The sequence below is a fragment of the Erythranthe guttata genome, chromosome 11 (assembly GCF_056151865.1).
Source record: "Erythranthe guttata isolate IM_541 chromosome 11, IM_541, whole genome shotgun sequence".
Classification (NCBI taxonomy): Eukaryota; Viridiplantae; Streptophyta; class Magnoliopsida; order Lamiales; family Phrymaceae; genus Erythranthe; species Erythranthe guttata.
The window spans coordinates 5587242-5596762 of NC_142543.1; the positions used below are offsets into that span (position 1 = coordinate 5587242).

The window sequence follows — 9521 nt, forward strand, 5'->3', positions numbered from 1 at the left end:
TTTCTTCTAGGGAAATGAAACCTTGTATATATTGATTTTGATTTCCAGATCTGTGATCTATTTGTCGTTCTTTGATTCTGTTTATGTTTTCCTGTATTAAATGCTTTCGATTGTTTGGCCAACAGTTGAATTGATTCTAAATGGGAATGAATTCGAGAGAGGATTTCTCGCTTGATTTTAGGAAAGCATAACTCGGGTTGTGGAAACGGAGACGTGATGCACCTCGGTAGCCCTTAAGGACTTGACCTAAATGCTCTCTTAATATCAGGTTCTGAACGGAGACGTCGGACCTGTGGGTAGACTCTAACTACACTGGAGACGGGGGTTAGGGTACTTTAGTGTCTGGGTTAGCGAACATTGAATTGACAATAGATTTGGATTTGTAAATCTTTATCGATAGTACACTGGTGGATTTTACCCTAGAAGCCATCACACGTCGGAATTCTTCGTTTGTCTTGGCGGACCGGTGTTTTTACTTTGTTTCTTTTTAGTTTTATTTCTCCCATCCATTCTCGTTTGTCTAGATAAAGTTTAGGATAGTATAATTACGGTACTTGGTAGATTTAGGAACTTAATTCCCTGTGGATCGATATCTGGAATTCACTATTCTACAAAACGCGATACTGTACACTTGCGGTTTTTCATACGTAGGTTTTACGCGTATCAGCTGTCGAGCTTGGGGGTTTCTTGGACTAAAGTTAAATACATGGGTCAGGGAGATAACACAGTGGTGTCGAGCCTTGCACGAGTCACGATAATGCCCGTTTCAAAAAAATAAAAAAAGATAATAAGAAAAAAAAAGAGGAAAAAATTGTGATGAAAGTCACAAAAAATATTGTTGTTGTTATTTCTTATTGAATAAATAGACCTACTTATGCCCAACTCGAGTTTTTGAATTTCAGAATCAAAACTTACTTTTCACCCACATTTCTACTCAAAACCCTCGATAATTGTGTTTATTGTTTAATTACGGATTCTTGAGTCTATCTTTCATTTTGGTGTAGAAACAACTAATTGCGTCGGTAGGAAAGTCGAATACCTTAAGCCGTATACCATTCTAAGATTTTAAGTTATATAGCTCGTTTTATCTTTGGAATTGATTGCAATGCTTTGACCAATCCGACAACTTTGTGGGTGTGTTGTCTGAAAACCCTCATGAGACACAACTCGTCCTTTGGGGGTACCCAGGGGTTCAACGGCTTGTTGCATACGCTAAATGCAATCGTGTTTCCCTACGTTAGTGGCCTAGTTTAGTTTGTTGTGTTTTTTTCATTTTTGTTGTAGTTTCGTTTTGATTTACTCAGGACGAGTAAAGATCTAAGTTTGAGGGTGTGATAAGTGTTCGTTTTGCACGATTTTTGCTTTTCAAATCTTTGAGTTTTGGTCTTCGTCCGTCCGAGTTTCAGTTTTATTTGTATATATTATTGCGTTTCTTGTTTTATTTCCTTTTTTAGGTTTTGTTAGCTATTTTTGCCAAGTCGAAGCCATTTGGAAGCGAAACCGATTATTCAAGCCGAGAAAGTGGTCATTAAGACCCAGATCGCGATCCAGGAACTTAGGATCGCAATCTGGATGCAAATTCCAGTAGCAAGCAATTTCAGACCCAGATCGCGATCCAGGAAAGTCGGATCGCGATCTGGTGACAAATTCCAGTAGCATCGAGATTTTGGGGCAGATCGCGATCCGCACTTCCAAGATCGCGATCTGGGATGGCGGTTCACGTTTTTACGAGAAGCCAGATCGCAATCTGACTTTATTGGATCGCGATCTGGCACGATTTTCGAGGGCAGATATTTTCAAAAGCAAAGCTGCTTGAGGAAGCTTTGCAATTTACTATAAATAGAAGCAAGCCCTCATTCTTCCTTTTTCTTCGACTTTTTACGGTTTTCGACAGTTCTTCGCGGGAATCATCAACGGGGGTTTCGACTTGGGTTTTTCTTACGCAATTTCTTTACGTTTTGTTCTTCATTTCCTTTGTACATTCTTTTGACTCTATGTTTGTTATGAACTAAGAACATTTTCTTCTAGGGTAATGAAGCCTTGTATATATTGATTTCGATCGTTATTTCTGTTATCTATTTGCCGTGTTTTGATTTCGTTTATGTTTTCCTGTATTAAATGATTCTGATTGTTTGATTAGCTCTCGGATTGATATTAAATAGGAATGAACTCGAGAGAGGATTTCTTGTTTGAAGTTAGGAAAACATAGCTCGGGGTGTGGAAACGGAGACGTGATGCACTTCGGGCAGCCCTTAAGGACTTGACCTAAATGCTCTCTTAATAGCAGGTTCTGAACGGAGACGTCGGACCTGTGGGTAGACTCTAACTACACTGGAGATGGGGGATAGAGTACATTAGCGTCTGGGTTAACGAATAGGAATGTGATTTTAGATAACGGATTTGTAGATCGTTGTTGATTATACATAGGTGGATTTGGCCCTAGAAGTCCCTTTTAAATTGAAGTCCCCCCGCGTTGAGTTGTCGTTACTTATTTACGTACATCCTATATTTGCATGTTTACGATCTTGCATGCTTTTAAATTAGGGTTTCTCACCATTCCGAATATTTACGACCGGCTAGATAATATAACGATAATATAATTACACTACTCAGCATGTGAATCTACAAGGTCCCTGTGGATCGATATCCGGAACCATTGTTCTGCAAAATGCGATACTGTATACTTGCGGTAATTTATACGTGAGGAAAATGCGTATCAAATGACAACCTGATTTTTTTTTGATAATAATGTAGTTAGAAATGAGCATAATTTAAGATGCCGCACAGACAGTTTGTATAGATTCTAGCTATAAAGTCGAACATATTGTACAAAGACACGTATTAAGAGCTTGAATGTCCCAAACTGAAAACGTAAAGTAAAATACTTGCTTCACAATTTTTTTTATACAAAATAGGTAAACACTTACATGGCCACAACCATGTCAACTGGAATAAGGAAAAGTCATCTAAACCATGTACGTATGTATGCAAAAAACTAACATATAGCACATTGCACGTGAAACTTCAATGACACAAGTATTGGAACTATAGTTAAATTTAAACTCAAATCGAAATTGATGTTAACTTAATTTGTACAAGCATCATATGTTGATTAATATAGAGAAAGGCATGAAAAAACCCTCAACTAACTACTCACCAAAACATGGAATTCATCTACAAATTTAGATGCAAGTTTAATACACAACCTCAAATATTTATTAATGCCTAATGCATATAAAAACACATCAGTGCCTCAAGTTACTAGAGAATTAAACATAAGTTTCTACGTTCCATAAATATCGACGATGAATAACAACATTAGACCCATAATTCATATTTAAACTCACAAAATCATAGAATCATAAGTATAACACATCCTAAGCTACAAGACCATAACACTGAAACATCAAAGCCTAATCATTTTCGTAAGTTATATTTATTTGCTCATGCAAGGGAGACTAAGATGTGGTTCTGTTGTAGAGAAGTTTGCAAAAAGCGAACAAATATCACACTACATATGAAACTTATAAGAAACGGTAATGCAGCCTGATCAGAAAAATAATTCTCAACGCGAAAAATACACACACAATCAGTGGCTCTACATGTTCTAACTCATAAATTAATCTAGTCAATAACGAGAATCTATATAAGAAAAATATAAGCTGCATGCAAATGAAGACTCTACTTACCAGCAGTGTCGAATGGAGATGAGAAAAACTTTAGGTAGCAAAAAGTAGCAGCCACAGGCCCTGCAAATTGTAATAAATATGTAAGTAGAAATAATGCACAGTTCCACCACATGTCCACTTCGATCAAATAATTTTATTATTTCCAACATGTATAGTGCTACAAAATCAGACCTGCAAATAACCCTGAAAAAAACACATCATAAAAGCCATTATGATTTCTTTTTGTCAGCCTTGTGTATCAGGTGGGGAAGTTGAATGTGAAGAAAGTCTTGCATGAAGTATGACCAATTGGAATCTCTTGCATGCTCTTATATACTATATTTACCATGGCAAACCACATTGACCGAGCGATCATACTCCTGTTTAAGGAAAAATAAATTATTTGAGAAAAAAGAAAGCTCCTTCACACATAAGTGAATTTAGCTAGCTTTTATTACCAAATACAATACGATGTCTTCTAATTATATGGAGTCATTGATATATTAAAACATGAAAAAAGAAGGAAAAGTCAGAACTTATGGAGCCAAAACTCATGTTTAATATATGATTTAATATTTACAAGAAAAAACATAACATACTTCACCCCCACGGCCTATCGGGAAGCAACGCCAGAAAAAAAATGGGTTTCGGTCTGCCAACTCCATCTTATATGGAATCTGTGAGACAACAATGTCCAGCCCAGAATAGAGTCTGCATAAACATAATGGAGTGCAATATTTATGAACAATAATTCAAATAACTCCGGCACAAGCATGATTAGGAAACCCTAAATAAATTTAAATAAGTTAAATCGTAAAAATCCTCAATCCAATTTCGAGAAGAGAAAAATAATCATTTTTTTAAGAGTTGCAATTTGATGTATTAGAGGTTCAAGATCGGAAATAAGATATAAGGGAGCCAAAAAAGCAATTTGAATTTTCTTGTCAATAATCGATAGGTGGAGCCTATCACACATGGTTATCCTAGTGTGGTTTATGTCTCTCGTATTTGTAAGTTATTATACGAAATTGTAGGTTTACCTAGTGCACCTATATAGCTGGCTATGAGTTCATTCTTAAAAAAAAATCATGTTTTTGTGATGGTAGATCGATGTCCTATTGTAGACTCGTGTGACTTCATTTTTTTGAAATATATAGAATTTAATTATTTGATCCCAAAAAATAAAGTATAAAAAGAAAAAGTAAAATTTGGAGAAGGTTGTTGCAAATAAAGAAATTGTGACAAATTCACCATCTTTCTGTGATGTTGAACAAATGCAGGAGCGATTCAAACAAGCTGAAAAACGTGGGGATAAACACCCCAAGAAAGGATAACACACCACTCCTACAATGCACTCATCATATGTGTCCCATACGCGTTCATTGGCATGTGAAGATCAACTACAGAGAGTATTGGCGCGTGAAAGTTGCGATCACTAATTTCAACTACAGAATGAACTACACCCAGTGGACCCTCGTCGCCCAACACCCTAATCTCAACAATGTCACACAAGTTTTCAGCTTCGATTACAAGCCTCTTGTCCCGTACCAATCCATAAGTAAGTGCTAATCAATTCTTTTATTCCAATTTTCTTTCTATAGGTGGAAATTGAACCGATCTTACAAAAAATAACATTTAAAAAAAGAAATGATTTTTCTCTAAAGCAAAGGACCAATATTACTTTCGACCTGAAGTTCTTTGAAATAATACAAATATTAATTATTTTAAAAATCATAAAATTCTTTTGTTCCAATTTTCTTTTTATGGGTGGAAATTGAACCGATCTTACAAAAAATAACACTTAAAAAAAAGAAATGATTTTTTTCTAAAGCAAAGGACTAATATTAGTTTCGACCTGAAGTTCTTTGCAATAATACAAATATTAATTATCTTAAAAATCATAATTATAAAGAGCAATAAAATTCTCCATTAAAATCGGCGGAATTCAGAAATTCAATTTCGATCTTCAACATTAATATAAGATGCATAATAATATACTATGTATATTGTTCTTTTTAAAGATAAAAAATCACAATTTCAAAAGTATGATTACATCGAAACATAGAATTTACGGACATCATATATAACTTTAACTTAATCCGAACATCGAATATTAAAAAATATTTTGACGTTCAAAAACTTCTAAAGTAGAATGGCAAAACCATTATTTTAAATTTGAAACTAAAATCAGATTAGAAGCCAGATTACTTTCCAGAAAACATGAAAATCGGAATTTTGAAAAATAAAAAAATAAAAATATTTATTCCAAAATTGAATTATTGTAACAAATTAGCCAAAAATCCTACCGGTTTCTACTCCTAGTTCATTGATATCTTCTTGCTTTTGTATGATAGTCCGTAGCTTCTGTCGATTCTAACGTATTTTTTCATGGTAAATACAATTACACATCTTTAAATTAATATTGTCACGACTTGCAAAATTCTATTAATTTAGCAAAATATTAAATTATTGAATTGCTAATTTAATACGTTTTCACCTAGTCTGGATCGGGAGAAATTATTATATAAATGATGTTATTAATTTATCGAATATTAATTTATCGATGGTCTACTGTATGCAGATGATACTGCAATGTTCTATGGAATGAAGTTTTACAATGACCTACTAATGGAAGCTGGACCATATGGAAATGTACAGACAGAAATACTGTTGAAAAAGGATAAGGATATATTTACACTGAAACAGGGTTGGGCTTTCCCTAGAAAAATTTACTTCAATGGTGACGAATGTCAGCTTCCTCCCCCTGATGCTTACCCTATTTTACCAAATTCCGCCCACAAAAATTTGATTTTCTCATTTTCAATACTTGAAGGTTTTATGTTTTTGCTATTTCTAGTAGTTGTGTGATTGCCATTGTTTCACATTTATAAATTGGTTTCTTCTTTTCTTTTTGTGGGGGGAAATTTTGCTAGCATAAAAACGACTTAACCTCTATGATGTTTAATGTTTTGGTAGAAATAAAATATATCATCCTACTCTACTCGTGAGTTTTAATGTACGTGAGATGCTGTGGTATTATTCAAATTTTAGATTCGATATATTTGATTGGCGGGAAGCCACGGGACTGAGAAATATTATAATCGATAAAAAATGTAAATTCAATTTTTCGCATTTGAATTCATATTTGGTTGCTACCATCAAGTCCTTGTTAACTAAATAATTAACTAAATTTTAGAATTTCATAAAGGGGGTGGGAAATAGGTTAAGTTTTCGACAGTCTTTGGAGGAAAATGGGGGAAAGTAATTTGGAAATTTTTGGAGGTGGAGCGGTGGAGGGAATGATAAAAAAGAGAAGGGGTATAGGTCTTGACTCTTGAGATATTTTTTGTGGTCCGTGTTTTTATTTAGGGCCTCTTTGATAGCCTCTTAATGAGCTCTGATTGAGCATAAGGCCTTATTCGGTCAGACCTGATCCTATTAAGTGCATTTGGTGTGGGTCTCTTAATAACACTGTTATCCACTTACCTATTCAGCCGCTAAAATAATGCTTATTCATTCAGAAAATACGCTGAATGCATTTGACAAATTGACCCTATAAAAGAATTTAATATTCCAACAACTCTCCTCTATTGGCTGTTAAATTTTGAAACTCGCATGTTATTGAAAAGATTATGTGACCAAAGATTAATTAATATTTTGTGCTTTTGTATTTTGGATGAATTGTTTTATGGTTTGACCGCTATTTGTCTTTTACAATTAGTTCTTCAATTTGATGATTTTATTTATAATCTTATTATTCTTTTATTAATAATCAGGCTACTAAATATATTATTATTCTTTAGAACAAAATATCGTAAAATCCATTATTAAGATAGCATATTGTTATTAGTTGCTTACACTTTAAGATTTAAATTTGAATTTTATTTGTGTTGATTATTTTAGAATTATTTTATATCAAAGTGTTTAATGTCCACCATAAATTTATTTTTTAAATAATTAAGTAGCAAATTCAAAAATTGTGTTTATTCACGTATGCAAATTAAACTTAATTAACAAATAAATTTTCAGCATTGCATAAGGGCATAACAGGAAAATAACAATATTCAGACATTAGTGATATTCAGTTACCAAATAGACTTAATTGTTCAGCATTCAACATTCAGATATAGCTCTTAGTCATTCAGGTCTATATTCAACATTCAGCATTCAGTACTTAATCGTATCAAACGAGCCCTTAGTCTTGAAATTTTATTTACTATTTTACACTAAATTTAATTTAATAAATTAGGCTATCTTTAATGCTATTATCTTTTTTATATATATAATCATTTAAAGTATTTTTTATTACAATGTAATTCAAACAACTTAACATTTTTGACAGAAAAAAAATTAGTGCGGAAAAAAATAATATAAGTAATAGAATTTGTAGAGTTTGAGTTGAAAACAATATTTCAAATTTTGTATCATTCATTGAACAAAAAATTCGTTCAAATCTTCTTATTTTTGAAATGGATTATTCTCTGTTGCAATATCCGTAGCTAAAGTAATAATTTAGAATCGGAATTATTCGTCGCTACTTGTGTTGCAATAATTACAGTTTCACAACTAAAGAGACGAATTTGTATTTCGTCGCCAATTCCATCACTAATTACTTATTTTAGCAACGAATTCATTGTTCGTTGCAAACTACCGTTGCTAAATGGCAATTTTTAGTAGTGACATAGCGCAAGACAAATGCTAATATGCTATGACATAGCATAAGATAGGAATTGTAAAACGCTATAAAAGACAGAATAATAGCAAACATAGCATAAGATAGGAATTATAAAACGCTATAAAAGATGGAATAATAGCAAATGTGAAACGCTATGACATGTGGATATAAGGTAGCATTTATAAAGCACTATAAAAATGAGAGGATAAGATAGCGTTTCTAAACAGCTATAGAAAACCATGTATCTATTTTAGCTCCAGCAGACATAGCGTTTTGTAATAAGAAATTGTGAAAAATCAATATTGTTTTTTTTTTTCCCCGATCCTTACTCTCCACCCGAATCACATATTTTAGACTTTGATTATTAAATATTTTAGGAATTGCATTTTATTATTTTTATAATAAAAGCTCAATTAAAAAGATATTAGGCTTTAATTATACATATTTAATTCAATTAAGTCATGCATTTATTTATATTTAATTGAGTCAGTTCTTTATATTTTTCATTAGTGAAGATATTTAATAATAATAATAATAATAATAATAATAATAATAATAATAATAATAATAATAATAATAATAATAATAATAATAATAATAATAACAATAATAACAATAATAACAATAATAACAATAATAACAATAATAACAATAATAACAATAATAACAATAATTACAATAATATTAATGATAATAATAATAATAACAATAATAATAATAATAATAATAATAATAATAATAATAATAATAATAATAACAATAATAATAATAATAATAATAATAATAATAATAATAATAATAATAATAATAAGAATAATAATAATAATAATAATAATAATAATAATAATAATAATAATAATAATAATAATAATAATAATAATAATAATAATAATAATAATAATAATAATAATAATAATAATAATAATAATAATAATAATAATAATAATAATAATAATAATAATAATAATAATAATAATAATAATAATAATAATAATAATAATAATAATAATAATAATAATAATAATAATAATAATAATAATAATAATAATAATAATAATAATAATAATAATAATAATAATAATAATAATAATAATAATAATAATAATAATAATAATAATAATAATAATAATAATAATAATAATAATAATAATAATAATAATAATAATAATAATAATAAT

The 9521-nt window shown here is 30.7% G+C and overlaps 1 long non-coding RNA gene across 1 annotated transcript; it reads left to right on the forward strand.

Annotated features, from left to right (window-relative positions):
• Nucleotides 1–4751: 4751 nt before the first annotated feature.
• On the forward strand, nucleotides 4752–6492 carry LOC148766861 (uncharacterized). Its single transcript, XR_016034490.1, has 2 exons — nucleotides 4752–5226; nucleotides 6250–6492. It is a non-coding gene; the product is annotated as an uncharacterized LOC148766861 (long non-coding RNA).
• Nucleotides 6493–9521: the final 3029 nt, after the last annotated feature.